We start from the raw sequence: 16579 nt of genomic DNA, 5'->3' as shown, positions 1-16579 counted from the left end.
TGGCTCTGTGTGTGTGTGTGTGTGTGTGTGTGTGTGTGTGTGTGTGTGAGAGAGAGATTTTTCCAGGAAACTATGTGTTTCTGCTGAGCACGGACCCGATCTAAAGTTTTAAATAATACGCGTAATATTCAAATAATCGATAACCGCCTCTGGTGAAACATTTTGCTCCGTATTTCTTTTTGCTGAAGCTTATTTAGTCTTGTATTAGTTCAGCACAAATCCGAACTAAGGCATTCATGCTTTGGAGAATCATAGATTTGGTTTTCCTGATGCTGTATCTCCAGCTTTTCATTATGCGACCTATCTTAATATTTGGATGACACAGTGGTATAATTTGAGACATGTGTGGGAGTTGCTACTTCCCTGTTTATGTAATGTCTCTCGGCATATCAGCTGTGAGATCTCTCTTTCGTGCTACTTATAACATGGAATCCAATACATCCTTTTGTATGGTCGGGTCGTTGGTGACTAAAGCGGCACACCCACTAGACTTGCTAAACGTAAGGGTGTATCTGGTGTCAGTTTAATGAATATCTAGCAATATCACGAGCCCTTAGAAGACCTGTGAAAGCTAGGAACTCCTTAGATTTGTTAAGGCATAATACAGTTCTACATTAAGAAATGCGGAATTATGTACATTATTTACATTATTTACATTTGACGGATATTTGTCCTCGTCATGTTTGTTGTAAACACAACGCTTCGGCTGATATACCCTCCAGCGTTCATCAGGTGTCTTGGGGGAAATTTCGAACCTGGGTTCTCATTCCTAAGGTATTTTTCGATGTTATTATTATTATATTATTATTATTATTATTATTATTATTATTATTATTATTATTATTATTATTATTATCATTATTATTATTATTATTATTATTATTATTGAGAGAGCAGTGCATGTCATCAAAGTGACAGTGGGGTAAAATATACGAAGCTCAGTATACTCATCATGACTACCCGTTTGATAAGGGTAAACAAGGCACATGCATCAAATGTGCGCGAGATGGTGATCTCATATCAAGATCATTATTATCGTTATTATTATTATTATTATTATTATTATTATTATTATTATTTTATTATTATTATTATTATTATTCAGGTCACTGCCTGGAAGCGAACTCGGAATCTTGAGGTTAGTAGCACGAGCTTTTAACCACTATGGCATATACCCGTGGGCGTGTCTCTAGTACTAGTTTCATGCTACGTCTGCTTCAATAATCGGCTTTCATTTGGTTGGGGAAATCCTACGTGATGTTTTACAATTGACCAATTGACGACAAAATGAGCTGCTACAGATCACACCATCCCAAAGTGTGTATGTATGTGACTGGGGACCACAGGTGAAGTTGTAAATCTATTGAAACTCCGAACATTAGAGCCAGTTCCACCTCAAATATAAAGTACATACTACTGACATATTAATTGATGGACAAAAAGGTTTCTTGTTTGGTAATACCTAGTGTTGTTATATATAAGTGCGTCCATGAGTTTCCGTTCAAGTAAGGGCATTATGCAAATAGTTTCAGGTATATTTGATAATTGTGAAAATTCATGTAGACTAAAATGGGTACCGAATTTTAATCCATGGTCAGAATAAAATTCTGGCCTCCTCGTTGTTATTTAGCATTTACATCTGTATATAGAATCGCTTCATAATTTTCAAATTTCATTCACATCAAGTTTGTATGGTGGTGTGCGTATGTGTGTGTGTGTGTGTGTATGTGTATGTGTATGTGTGTGTATGTGTCTGTGTGTGTGTATGTGTATGTGTATGTGTGTGTGTGTGTGTATGTGTGTGTGTGTGTGTATGTGTTTGTGTGTGTATGTCGCCATGATAGATCATTAGTCACTACACACATTTCATTCTCTCCTTGTTTTTTTTCTGTGTCCCTTTCTGTAGAAGAGCGTAGGCTCTAAACGTAAAAGACTTTCTATTTCTGAGCGTTATACCAATACATCTGTTTGTTTTGTACACCACCTGTCTTCGTCTTCTGTTTTTTTCGTAAACTCTCCCTATATATATATATATATATATATATATATATATATATATATATATATATATATATATATATAATACAAAGTGGGACAAGAATGCAAAACATCCGGACAGCTAGGTGATATAAAAAAGGGACCACAAAACATCCAGGTAGACGATATAAAGAAAACAAGGACGGGTCATTCGAAGTTTTCTTTCCGCAGTCAAGCACCAGATTATCCTCGCAATTTGGGCTGTGTCTATGTGTTTGCGCGCGCACGTGTGTGTGACATCGAGGAACAAGGGATAAACAAGACACACACTTCTGACCAAGGACAGTAAAATACAACTATCAACCTATAGCCGTTTGTGTGCTTACACACACACACACACACACGCATACATAAACACACATATAAATATTTACATATGTCTGTATGGGTATATATTTATATACATACATGTCTGTATGCGTGTGCAGGTATGTCTCTATGCATATATATAGCCTGAACTGCTATAAGTAATTTTTCTTGTCGTATTCTATAAGATACTCCTCAACAGCAAAACAAATTGGGGCTGGACAGACACTGATACCGGATTTGAACTACTGTGTTCCCCTATATTGCATCACCGTATAAACCATTACCTTTAAGTGATCTCAAGATATCCTCACAATATATAAATCTGACTCTGTTCCCTGAAGAAGCTAGAAAGGAAGCCATTTTTATGCATTAAGTTCACATTGTAGGTTCTTCAATCTATATTTTCTAGGTTCTCAGTGGTTCAAGCGAGACAAATAAAAATATTGTCAGTGCAAGGAAGCGTATACATTAGCAAAAGAAAAAAATTACAAGTCTCCAGTAGGCAGTAACAAATCAGTTCATCCATTAATGGGCTCGAAGTAACATCGTCCGTTGCATAGAAATTCAATCACTTGCTATCGCTAATCAAATATTTTCCGCAATCCACAAAACTGGATTCACATTGTTTTTATTGATCCGGAAATGATGCAAAGCCCAGCTGAAATGCTTGGGATTAAAATTAGAATGCAGGGTTCCGGAATAAATACCACAAAACACTCTTTGCGACTCTCTATGTTCTGCGAGATATATCTTCCTATATAGTTCAGGTATATTATCCAATATATTTATATATATATTATGTCAATTCAATTAGGGTATGTGCGTTGTATTATGTTCGTCTACAGGTATCAGCTAAAAAGTGATTTTATTCATTGAGGTTGATCATATCTTTGAATGTGCATCGGGAAACACGTGAGTATTCGTAGAATACCCGTAGAGTATACACAAAAATAGGAAGAAGCGAAAATAGATTCAACAATACAATTGTTTCATCGTCACTTTCTAGTAAATACTTGACGGAATATTGATAGCAAATTTTGGCACGAGGTCTGTGTTTGCTGGGAAACTGAACCCGGAACAATGCGGTTGCGAAGCTAGCACCTTTCTACACAGCCATGCATGTATATATTTGTATATTAAATCACTAAAGTCTCGTCATAGAGTGACAGATTATTTCGCATCCACAAAAGCTACAGCCTTGTGGACGGGTCATCAGATTTTATACAAAGACAAATTTAACTCTTCATCTTGCAGAAGCGGAGAAACGCTACGGTCAAATTGTCAAACGACCACCAAAAGCAAAAACGTTAGTGAGGATGAATTGTCTCCACTGGACCAGCGATTAGTTTGAAGTTGGGATCTATTTTGTATGGTCTCTACGAGCCTAACCAGCAAACGGAGAATCCCAATTTTGCAGGAGGTAGCGCTTGAAATGGATACACTGTGTGAATAATTCTTTATGAATATTCAGCGAGCCAGGCTTAGCATAGCTTTTAAGAATCTAGGCTTGCTCAGCGATGCAGAGCTGGCAGCGCCCGCTCCCATTAATATAGTCGCCTGGTAGTTCTAGGATCTTCCACTTGATATCATATTTTTTTAATATTAAGAAATCTGGAGAGAATCGGCTACTTAAATGTTATGCCGTAGGTTGAATAAACCTGTAAGCACCACCCTTAGACAAATAAATATACTGTACACATCTAGTAAAATATTCAGTTTGCGTACACAGAGAAAACCACCACTACGTGTATTTATCACCTAGGGGCTGGTCAAAAGCGAGCCTTGTGTTGATCACATACTGTTTGTTATACTCTAGGATGTCCGAAGGGTAGTGATTCCCTTTTGATGTATTATAAGCAAATGAATAAATAACCGCCGATGAATAAATGGCAGTTCATTGCAGATGTTTCTTACGCATTTTTAATAGATGACTGAATACATGACATAATTGCAAATAAAACCGTATTCAGCAGATGATACGTATAATTATTGCCTTTGATTTGTTTCTCCCGTTCACGGTCAGTTTTGGCTGGATGATGGGCTCGTTCTCTCTGCGTTCATGGAATGTTCTACTATTATAAAATTATATGTATCATGTGATAGCAAAAAATGCAATATACTTATTCATCTATTAAAAATGCGTAATAAAGAGCTGTAATGAACTGACATTTAACCATCGTGTCATTCACCCATTTGCTATGTGTGTGTGTGTGTGTTTGTGTGCGTGTCTGTGCTTGTGTGTGTGTGAGCGTGTGTATGTGCGTGCAAAAGTGTGTATTTTTACTTGAGTTTTTGGACACAATGCTTGACAAACTATCCTGGTTTGCTTATTTCTCTGTAACATAGCGGTTCAATGACAGTCATCGACGGAATAATCACCAGGCTTTAAACGAAATAGCTCTAGGCTTGCACTATGTTCGATTACACTTGCCAATACGCTACCTTACATGTGCCACAGTCCTTGATTTAAACAAGCAAATGATTGTAGACAATTACGTGTAGGGACATATATTTGTGACTCGTCATTTACTCTTCTACGCATAAACATGATAACAGGGAAATAGATGTTGTTGGAAAATATATAAAAATTGAAAATCAAACTGAGTTTCATACGAATGCAATTCGTAAATCATAGACACAGACACAAACAGACAGGTGAACATATAAAGAGATATACGTAATATTTTTAATGGAAAATAAGTATCGTAAAAATTATTCTGTTTAGCTACACTTCAGACTGTGTACAATGTTACATATAGAAGAAGGATTAATGTAGACAAATAATTGTAAGAATGTATACAGAAAAAATAACTTGAATTATGTTTATATAAAATATAATTATAATTTTGTCTGCGATTTTACTAATAACTTTGAGAGGCATAATTTGGTATAATTTCGCTATATATATATATATATATATATATATATATATATATATATATATATATATATATATATATATATATATATATATATATATATATATATATATATATATATATATATATATATATATATATATATATATATATATATATATATATACATATATATATATAATATACATATATATATATATTCACCAAAAAGCAAAAGACGAAGTCAGATGGTGCAGACAACAAGCAGATGTATTAGTTTAACCCCCGGGAAGTGAGAAGCCTTTAACGTTTCGAGCCTACGCTCTTCCACAGAAAGGAACACAGAAAGAAACAGGGAGAGATACACATACGTATACATAAGTATATTTTATCATCTTGGAAATAATCTGATAACGTACATTTCAAAGGCTGCTATATATGCCATCACTTAACAGGGTTACTGCTGCTATATGACTGAACGCCATTATTGTACGCAGAAATTATATAAAAGTACATAAAATAAGAAAATGGAACGAACAGGATTTAATCATATATCACAACAGTTGTTTCTGTGTGATGGTAACAGCGTTTAGTTGCTGAGATTTCTGAACCATATTATTACATAAAATACCATATGAAGTTTCCTTTATGTTGGCTTGAAACGTTGCGTGATATCCACGCAGTGTAGCTCTGTTTACCGCAACAATACACACAGCAAATTACTATACTAAGAGACCTAGCGCTTCGTGCTTCTATGCTGATGAAGAATTTCTCTTCCAGGAAAATATAACAATTAAGTAATAGCACCACATAACGCTGAAACAAAAAATAAAGCGAACACACCACCTTGTTTGTTTATCAAAATATCAATTTGCTTCGTTACTAAACTGAATTGACCTGAGTGGCATATATTCCTTAATCTACAATCTTATAAAGAAAATATATCCCAGCTATAAGGTTCAGATTAGTGCCACTATATACAACATTAAGACAAGATTGCAAGTAAGTGATTGCCATGATCTATTTAGGCAATTACAGGGACCAAATCAGACACAACAAATTTATTTCGGGTCTATGTAACTTCAAGATTCGTTGGCTTCTTTAAGAAACATAACTCGTTCGGCTCACTTATCTGAATCGGCTACCTTAGACCGATAAACTAACTTTTTCTCTGAAGTCTATGAAACTTTGAGCTGTATGAGGCCGAATCAAACTGTTGTGAGTAATAACATATAATTGTTACTAAATTCGTTCAGTGCCTCTTCCGATACTTTCTCCACTCACCCGAATATATATATATATATATATATATATATATATATATATGTGTGTGTGTGTGTGTGTGTGTGTGTGTATGTGTGTGGAGGCACAATGGTCCAGTGTTTAGGGCAGCGGACTCGCGGTCGGAGGATCGCGGTTTCGAATCCCAGACCGGACGTTGTGAGTGTTTATTGAGCGAAAACACCTAAAGCTCCACGAGGGTCCGGCAGGGGGTGGTGGCGACCCCTGCTGTACTCTTTCGCCGCAACTTTCTCCCACTCTTTCTTCTGTTGGCCTGCTCGCTTAACCAGCGGGATGGTGTCATTTGAAGGCTAAAACAATGCGAAGCGCATTGTGACCAGCGATGTGTAGCAACATCTGATAGCCTGGTTGATCACGTGATATATATATATATATATATATATATAGAATAGTTATACAACGATGCACCAATATGTACTGGGAATAGCAATCGATAATATACATTTTCACTGTCCTCGGTCTGTTAACGGCTAGGCATTCAGACGAGTAAATACTGGTACTGGTGTAACGACATTTGAAATTTTGTCTAGGCGAATCTAGCCGATGAGAACTAATCAAATTTACGTTAAGAAACGTAATTATCCAAAACTGGGTTGCACATTTATTTAATGTTCGTTCAACACGTAATATGCAATTTTTTATGTTCGCCGCCCGCAAACATCTTTGCCAGTATATATATATGCAGTGAAGCTCTACTATAGCGCCGTATATTATCGACTGCTATTTCCCATAAATATTGGTGCATTGTGGTACCAATATCGTATACTCTATCCTGATGGTGCTTTGTTTTACTGGGTAGCAATACTACCGTATTGCACTATTTAATAATCTTTGCTTTAGTACATATATATATATATATGTATATATATATATATATATATATATATATATAATATACATTTATAAATTCAATCTAGATATAAGACCACTAATAGGTAAATCAAACGGTGAAAGACATAAACCAAAACATAAAAATAAATATAATTAATATAATATACAAAATAAATAAAATAAAAATAAAAAATTTAAATTATTTAAATATAAATCTAAAATTTATATTTATAAATTTTTATATTCTTTAATTTTTAAACTTTTTTTATTTTAATTAATTAATTTTTTTTATGCTATCAAAAAGTATTAAAAAGTTTAATACAATATAATATTGTGTATGTCGATGTATTCGTAAAGAAAAATACGTATGGATATGTAATATCTGTATATACAGTCTGCGATGAATAAATTGTTGTCTAAGTCAGTGCTTCTCAAACTACCTGATGTGTCGTACCATCTGAATTTTGTTTCCGGTATATAATTTACTTATTATATTATATAAAACATTTTAATAATTTTTGATAGTATAAAAAAAAATTAATCAATTACAGAATTAAAAAATTGAAAGTTTAAAAATTTATAAATTTAAAATACAAAAAAATAAATGAAAAATATAAAAATTTGGTATTTTAAATTTAAATAATTTAAATTTTAAACATTATATTTTATTTATTTTGTATTTTATATTAATTATATTAATTTTATGTTTTGGTTTATGTCTTCCACCGTTTGATTTATCTCATAGTGGTTTTATCTCTAATTTAATTTTTATTTATACTGTAAAATTTGATTTAATCCTAAATCTACTTGTTCTCTGTAAGTTTGGATATACACCCTAATATAATTAATATTATTTTTATTATATATATACTAGCAGTATCGCCCGGCGTTGCTCGGGTTTGTAAGGGAAATAACTATATAAGCATTTTTAGAGAGTTATAGCCAAAAAATAGGAAAAAATGCATAAAAAATGGAAAAAAAATTAAGGTAAATTTCTTTTTAAATCGTTGACACATCGTAGATATTTTTAGAGAGTTACTTCCCTTATATAATAGCGAAAAAAATGCATTAAAATGGAAAAATATGATGGTAAATTTTTTTAAATCGTAGACTCATCGTAGACGCGCGCTAATACCCAGAAGGGCTCGATATGAATCACGACTATAAGATACCCGGTTTTGGTTACACTGCACCGCAAAATGTGGGAGTAGTTAGGAATCTAAATCGTAGGAGACAGACACACAACTTCACTCTTATATATAAAGATATAAGCCACGTAGTTATATACACATACTTTGTTATATACGCATTCTTAAAAGAAAATGTTATTTTGAATACAACATTTATAAAGAATAAAATATTTTTGGGTTTTTCTTAATCCTTTCGTTACTATATTTCTGACCAAAATACACCCCTTATGTGTTTCAATTAATTTCTAACGTAATCATAAATTTAGTCTGGTTTCATTAAACAACTATAACTTTTTATTTATCAATATATAATGTGATTTTTGGAAGATAATTTAATGAAATGTCCTCAACCAATTCTATACTATAATTTTTGTCACAAAGTGACTCTAATTGCAGGTAGATACAAGTAAATTCAACAATATATAAAATTATTAAAATTTTGTTCAAACATCGCTATAGATAATGGGTTATTAGCTAATATTCAATTGGGTATACAACAAAATTTTACGATAGAATTTGTTATTCTGGGTAACTTTCTGTAAAATTATTAAAATTTTGTTCAAACATCGCTATAGAAAATGGGTTATTAGCTAATATTCAATTGGGTATACAACAAAATTTTACGATAGAATTTGTTATTCTGGGTAACTTTCTGTAAAATTATTAAAATTTTGTTCAAACATCGCTATAGAAAATGGGTTATTAGCTAATATTCAATTGGGTATACAACAAAATTTTACAATAGAATTTGTTATTCTGGGTAACTTTCTGTAAAATTATTAAAATTTTGTTCAAACATCGCCAGAGAAAATGGGTTATTAGCTAATATTCAATTGGGTATACAACACAATTTTACGATAGAATTTGTTATTCTGGGTAACTTTCTGTAAAATTATTAAAATTTTGTTCAAACATCGCTAGAGAAAATGGGTTATTGGCTAATATTCAATTGGGTATACAACAAAATTTTACGATAGAATTTGTTATTCTGGGTAACTTTCTGTAAAATTATTAAAATTTTGTTCAAACATCGCTAGAGAAAATGGGTTATTAGCTAATATTCAATTGGGTATACAACAGAATTTTACGATAGAATTTTTTATTCTGGGTAACTTTCTGATACCCATAATAATATTTATGGCAAAATAGGCCTTAATTTCATTTAAGGTTGTGGGAAATAACAAACTATCGTTTCTTTCGTTTTGTTTACGTTTAGCGTAACGTTTCGTTTCTGCCGTAATGATTTTAAATGGGCTCATTCGAAAAAGTAAATAGAAATAGTGTAAGGCTTTACTCTTCTGGGAAAGTCTGTGGCTTGGTGCAGTTTCTTCAGAAAAATCACCGAAAGAAACAGTTTTTAAATTCTCACTCCATTCAGGTGCTAATTCGTGTTCTTAATCGCTGTCGGATTCACTGTTTTCACTTTAATAGCTGCCAACTTGCAAAGACAAAGGAGGAGAAGGGTGATAGCGTCAGTGAAACAATTCGCTCCCTTTGTGTGTGTGTGCGTTTGCGTGTGGTATAAACCACATTAAGAAAAACATTTGACACACACACCAGAATGTGAGTTTTCTGTAAATTTTGCTTAATTGGAGTTTAAATTTTAAAAACTGGACCTGGCATGACGCGATGCATTGTACTCTTAAAAATGCTAGGTAAATTGTAATTGAAGAAATCCTATATTGTAGATTTGTATAACTCCCAAAGGGAGGCAGATAAAATCTGCCTTTTATAATAAGAGATATATATAGATATATATATATATATATACACATGTATATATATATATACATATATATATATAAACACAAACACACACACATGTTTATATATATTTTTCCAAAAATTTTGGGGAAAATTAAAAAAAAATTTTTCAAAGGTTTTTGACGAAAATTAAAAAAAAAATTTGGGGAAAATTTTCAGAAAATTTTTCAAAATTTTTGGGGAAAATTTTCAAAACATTTATCAAAAATTTTTTTGGGAAATTTTCAGTTTAATTTTGAATAATATTTTCAGAAAATTTTTCAAAAATTTTGGGGGAAAATTTTCAGAAAATGTTTCAAAATTTTTGGGGAAAATTTTCAGAAAATTTGTTGAAAATTTTTGGGGAAAATTTTCAGAATATTTTTCAAAATAATTTGAGGAATATTTTCAAAAAATTTTGGGGAAAATTTTCAGAAAATTTTTCAAAAATTTTTAGGTAAGATTTTCTGAAAATTTTTGGGGAAAATTACCAAAGATTTTTTCAAAAAAAGATTGCCGAAGAGGATGGCTGCTGGAAGAACGAATGTCTAGCAATAGGACTCTGTAGTATGCCACACAACCAGTAGAACTCAGTCATGGCTGTCAGATAATTTCTGTGGCCTAACATTTCACTCCTAACATCTGGTCACCTAATTCCCCATATTGCAACCCGCTCCATTCTTTTGTGGGAGTGCAGCTGAGAGACCAACAAAACTGCTTGTAACACCAAAGATTAACTAAAGGCAAGGATTATGGCAGCATTCACCAACTTAAACAAGAAGACCACCCAGAAAAGTCGCAGGAGATTCCGAAGTTATTGAAGCCAATGGCGAGTTTATTGAATAAAATTACTGCTTATTGTTTCTGGTATTGAATTAATATTACTAAGAATTATTACCGGTTCTTTTGGCACATTGGAAACAAAATTCTGGTGGTACGACACATCAGGCAGTTTGAGAAGCACTGACTTAGACAATAATTTATTCATCGCAGACTGTATATACAGATATTACATATCCATATGTATTTTTTGTGTGTGTTTGTGAGCATAAATCTATGCATACATTTATACGAATACATCTACATACACAAGCGCACACACATGCACATATATACACACTCACAATTTATATTGTAATCCGAGTAGAATTTTTTATATTTCCCACCTGTTAATCTCGAAGAAAATGCATGTTATATCTTTTGAATTCAACCCAAAATATGAAAATATGCTTTGTCGTTCATATTGAAGCTCTTTGAATTCTGATTGGACAATTTACAATAACAAGTCTAGAGCTTGTTGGAGAGTATTTGGAACATATAAGATTTAAAACCAAATGTCTGCCTGGATGAATCTAGATTCTATCATGGGAAAATAAAAAGAAAAAATAACACACTAAATTATATTCAAGTTATCGTTCAAATAAAATATGTAATACGCTAGACAAATAAGATATGTAAAAGTCAATTATTCTATTAAATCACTAACTGAACGGCACAGTTAAAGATCACAAAGATTTCTGTTCTTGTAAAATGTCAGAATAACATGTTTATGATCATAGAGTTCAATAAGGTGAAAGGTTCCACAGACATTACGGAATTCATTCTGTATCAAACACATCGATCCATCTCACAGCACAAACATTCCGCGCACATAAATATTTACAAATTGCAAATGCTAATATTAATACATTGGAGATTTGTTCAATAACTAACTAAACCAGTGAACAGTGATATCCCCACAAACATATTTGCGTCAGCGTATATTTTTCGTGGAAACAGCAGCAGCAACTAATGCATACCTTATTGGCATCAGTTACTGGTTAACTGATGTAAGATTACATTGCTGTTAATCATAAATTAGATAAACATCTTCATACGGAACATCAAATAAGTTAATATTTATATAAACAATCATGCAACGTGTCACGATTTAGCTAATAACTTAGATGTTCTATATTAAAATGTGAGTAACACATTCATAAGTATTTTTTGTTTGCTTTTCTATGTGATGTGTATACAGCGGAGACTAGCCTATGTAATAAAACCAGTAGAGAACAAAAAAACCCACATAAATTAAATGATGCTGTTATATAACTAGAAGAGAAAAAATATCTCATTCAATGGATTTTTTTAAAGCTAAAATCAAAAAGAAATGGAGTCAACTATAACAATATCAACAAAAGCCATTTTAGAAATGAAATACAATGTAAATTAAAGGTGGGATTTGTATCTAAAACATGCTCGTCTTTAGACTTTAAAATTGTTCAGAGGGAGGATTTGTCTTCTGGTTGCAACAATAAAAGCAGTTAATATAAAATGTGCAAGTTTTTAAATTATATTTGAAAGTTGTTACAGTGTGTGCATGCAGATTGCACAACGAAACGCTATGTTGTATTTTTTCCAGTACATTCAGTGCGTGTGTGTATGTGTAGGTATCTGTTATTTTGTGTTCACATTGCCGTAAGTTGCAACGAAATGATAGATACTGGATAATTTACTCTTTTACTCGTTTCGGCCATTTGACTGTGGCCATGCTGGAGCTCCAACTTTTAGTCGACCAAATCGACCGCAAGACTTATTCTATCGGTCTCATATGCCGAACTGCTAAGTTACCGGGACGTAAACACATCAGCAGCGGTTGTCAAGCGATGTTGGCGGGACAAACACGGACACATAAACACACACACACACACACACACACACACAGACATATATATACATACATACGACGGGCTTCTTTCAGTTTCCGTCTATCAAATCCAATCACAAGGCTAGAATATAGAACTAGACTGGATAATGTTCTTAAGTACAGTGGAAATTACATAAGTTTAATCAGGTTGTAGTAATCGCTACACACCTTTTCCCGTTTCTCTTCTGGTGATTATATGTTAATATGTATGTGTACGCGGGCTCGTGTGTGCGCGCGCAGATGAAGCATATATATATCAGTTGATGCATTCCAAACTAACTATCACAAAAAATTATGTATTTTTTATAATTCTGTATTTTTCAGTTGTATGGAGAATCAGTCATGTCAGTGAGTTTTGATACAAAATAACATGAAAGCTCAAGTGTAAATACAAAGACAGAGAGAGAGGGGGGAAGAGGGGGGAGAGGGGGAGAGGGGGGAGAGAGAGAAATGTATTGTGAAAATCTGACCGTCAGAATATTTAATTAATTTTCATATATTTACTATTTTATTCTTTTACTTGTTTCAGTTATTTAACTGTGGTCATGCTGGAGCACCGCCTTTGAGCAAATCGACCCAGGGAAGAAGAAGAAGAAGAAGAAGAAGAAGAAGAAAAAGAAGAAGAAGAAGAAGAAGAAGAAGAAGAAGAAGAAAAAAAAAGAAGAAGAAAAAGAAGGAGAAGGAGAAGAAGAAAAAAGAAGGAGAAGAAGAAGAAGAAGAAAAAGAAGAAGAAGAAGAAGAAGAAGAAGAAAAAGAAGAAGGAGAAGAACACAAAGAAGAAGACGACAAGAAGAAGAAGAAGAAGAAGAAGAAGAAGAAGAAGAAGATGAAGAAGAAGAAAGAAGAAGAAGAAAAAGAAGAAGGAGAAGAAGAAGAAGAAGAAGAAGAATAAGAAGAAGAAGAAGAGAAGAAGAATAAGATGAAGAAGAAGAAGAGATGAAGAAGAAGAAGAAGAAAGAAGAAGAAGAAGAAGAAGAAGAAGAAGAAGATGAAGAAGAAGAAGAAGATGAAGAAGAAGAAGAAGAAGAAGAAGAAGAAGAAGAAGAAGAAGAAGAAGAAGAAGAAGAAGAAGAAGGAGAAGAAGAAGAAGAAGAAGAAGAGCAAACAAAACAACCAATAATAATAACAATCGAAAACGCAGCATGCATGTGAAAGTGTACCAAAGCGTTGTTTACGGAAGGCGAAATATTTGCCGTAGCTAAGGTGATTTTTATGGGAAATCCATGCAAGAATCAGCTTGAAGTTTCAAATAATTTCCACCGAGACTTGATAGCATGTAATATATAGGAGATACGCGCTAACCCAATAAGCATGAGATGGAGCCAAACTTACTTTTAGTGCCAAACTTACTTTGGGTCATGAAATCAGATAAGACAATTTTATGACTCATCGTTCTGGACAACGTTAAACTGGTGCGAAGAGAATGAAAATTACATGCGTTTAACCTCTAAATGTAGGTTCAAATGATCTGTTTCACGCTTAGCATTTTTTTCTTTATTTTTCTTTCATACATTTATTTAATTTTTCTGGTTCTGCATTACGTATGTTGATACAGGTTGTGTCTCGATTGTCACGTGTGTGCGTACACAGACACAGACACACTGACGCACGCACACATCTTTATTGCCCACAAGTGGCTAATCATAGAAGGGACAAAACAAGAACAGACAAAGGGACTAAGCCGATTACATCGACCCTAGTGCATCACTGGTACTAATTTAATCTACCCCGAAAGGATTAAAGGCAAAGTGGACCTCGGCGGTATTTAAACTCAGAATGTAGCGGCTGACGAAATACCGATTTCTTTACTATCCACAAGAGGCTAAACATAGAGAGGGCAAACAAGAACAGACATACAGATTAAGTCGATTATATCGACCCCTGTGCGTAACTGGTACTTAATTTATCGACCTCGAAAGGATAAAAGGCAAAGTCGACCTCGGCGAAAGTTTAACTCAGAATATAACGGCAGATGAAATACCTATTTCTTTATTACCCACAAGGAGCTAAACACAGAGGGGACAGACAAGGACAGACATAGGTATTAAGTCGATTACATCGACCCCAGTGCGTAACTGGTACTTAATTTATCGACCCCGAAAGGATGAAAGGTAAAGTCGACCTCGGCGGAATTTGAACTCACAACGTAACGGCAGATGAAATACCGTTAAGCATTTCGCCTGGCGTGCTAACGATTCTGCCAGCTCATCGCCTTTTGTTGGTTATTCTTATTGCTGACTGATAGTGGCGAATAAAGTTGCGAGCATCGTTCAGCAAATCTTAATAGAAATCGAAAGCCTCTAGGAGACATTTTTTTCGATACACTGAGCAGAAAATGCTCTTTTGCCATCACCGATAATTTTTAATCACAATAACTGCAATACAGTTTGCTTAAAAAGATAAAACACGACGCAGACATATTTCGACTAAACTATAAAATTTGCTTAAAATTTGACAGAATCCGCTGAATTTGAGATGCATGCCAATTCACTATAGTGGAATGGTATTATGCCAAACTTACACTGGATTATCAAAATAGATGCGTATGACATTTATCGGCCAGAATTCTGAACACATATGAGATGTAAAGCGAAATGGAGTTACGCACACATACGCATAAACACCCACGCACAAGCACACACACACACACACAAACACAAACACAGTCACACACATATATTATTCTTCTCTTTTATTCTTTAATTTGTTTCAGTTATTTGACTGCAGCTATGCTGGAGCGCCGCTGTTCATTCGAACGAATCGACCCCAGGACTTATTCTTTGTAAGCCTAGTACTTATTGTATCAGTTGCCGAACCGCTAAGTTACGAGAGCTTAAACACACCAACATCGGTTTTAAATCGATCGTGAAGGGACGATCACAGGCAAACCTATACATATATACATACATACACGCACACGCCGCACACACACAAACACACATATATATATATGTGTCCATTTACCAAATCCACTCACATGGTTTTGGTCCGTCCGAGGTTAAAGTAGAATACCTGTCATTTGGTCTATCATTTTCTTTGACCGAACCGCTACGTTTTGGGACATAAGAAAATCATACTGTAGAGAGACGACGAACAGAAAGACAACATGCACCGATATAGATCCGACGGGATTCTGCAACGTTTCCTTCTACCAAATTCACTCACCCAGGAAATCGACTGCACATTCAAGGTCCATAAAAGAACACACTAGCTCATTTCTCTATGTATATTTATATAAGTATATACTAATTTGCGGAGGCGCGTGGCTTAGTGGTTAGGGTGACAGCATCAAGATCATAAGATTGTGGTTTCGACTCCTAGACCAGGCGACACGTTGTGTTCTTGAGCAAAACACTTCATTTCCCGTTGCTCCACTCAGCTAGCAAAAATGAGTAACATTGCGATGGACTGGCGTCCTATGCAGCTGGGGAACACATACGCCATTGAAACCGGGAAACCGCGCCCATGAGCCTGGCTAGGCTTTAAAAAGAGCGCATTTATTTTTTTATATATTAATTTAAACATACATATATGTGAGTGTGTGTATATGCGCTTGTGTGTTTGTGTGTAGTGCGTGGTGTGTGTTTTGAGTAGATTGCCTCGAGATTTGATCAACTATG

General features: G+C 34.0%; 1 long non-coding RNA gene across 1 annotated transcript; it reads left to right on the top strand.

Moving 5' to 3' along the window:
* Nucleotides 1–2106: 2106 nt before the first annotated feature.
* On the top strand, nucleotides 2107–12990 carry LOC118763937. Its single transcript, XR_004999709.1, has 3 exons — nucleotides 2107–2193; nucleotides 3161–3165; nucleotides 12978–12990. It is a non-coding gene; the product is annotated as an uncharacterized LOC118763937 (long non-coding RNA).
* Nucleotides 12991–16579: the final 3589 nt, after the last annotated feature.

This window comes from Octopus sinensis, linkage group LG6 (genome assembly GCF_006345805.1).
Source record: "Octopus sinensis linkage group LG6, ASM634580v1, whole genome shotgun sequence".
Lineage (NCBI taxonomy): Eukaryota > Metazoa > Mollusca > Cephalopoda > Octopoda > Octopodidae > Octopus > Octopus sinensis.
Note: the sequence above shows the minus strand (reverse complement) of the source record. Positions and strands in the feature narration are given on the sequence as shown.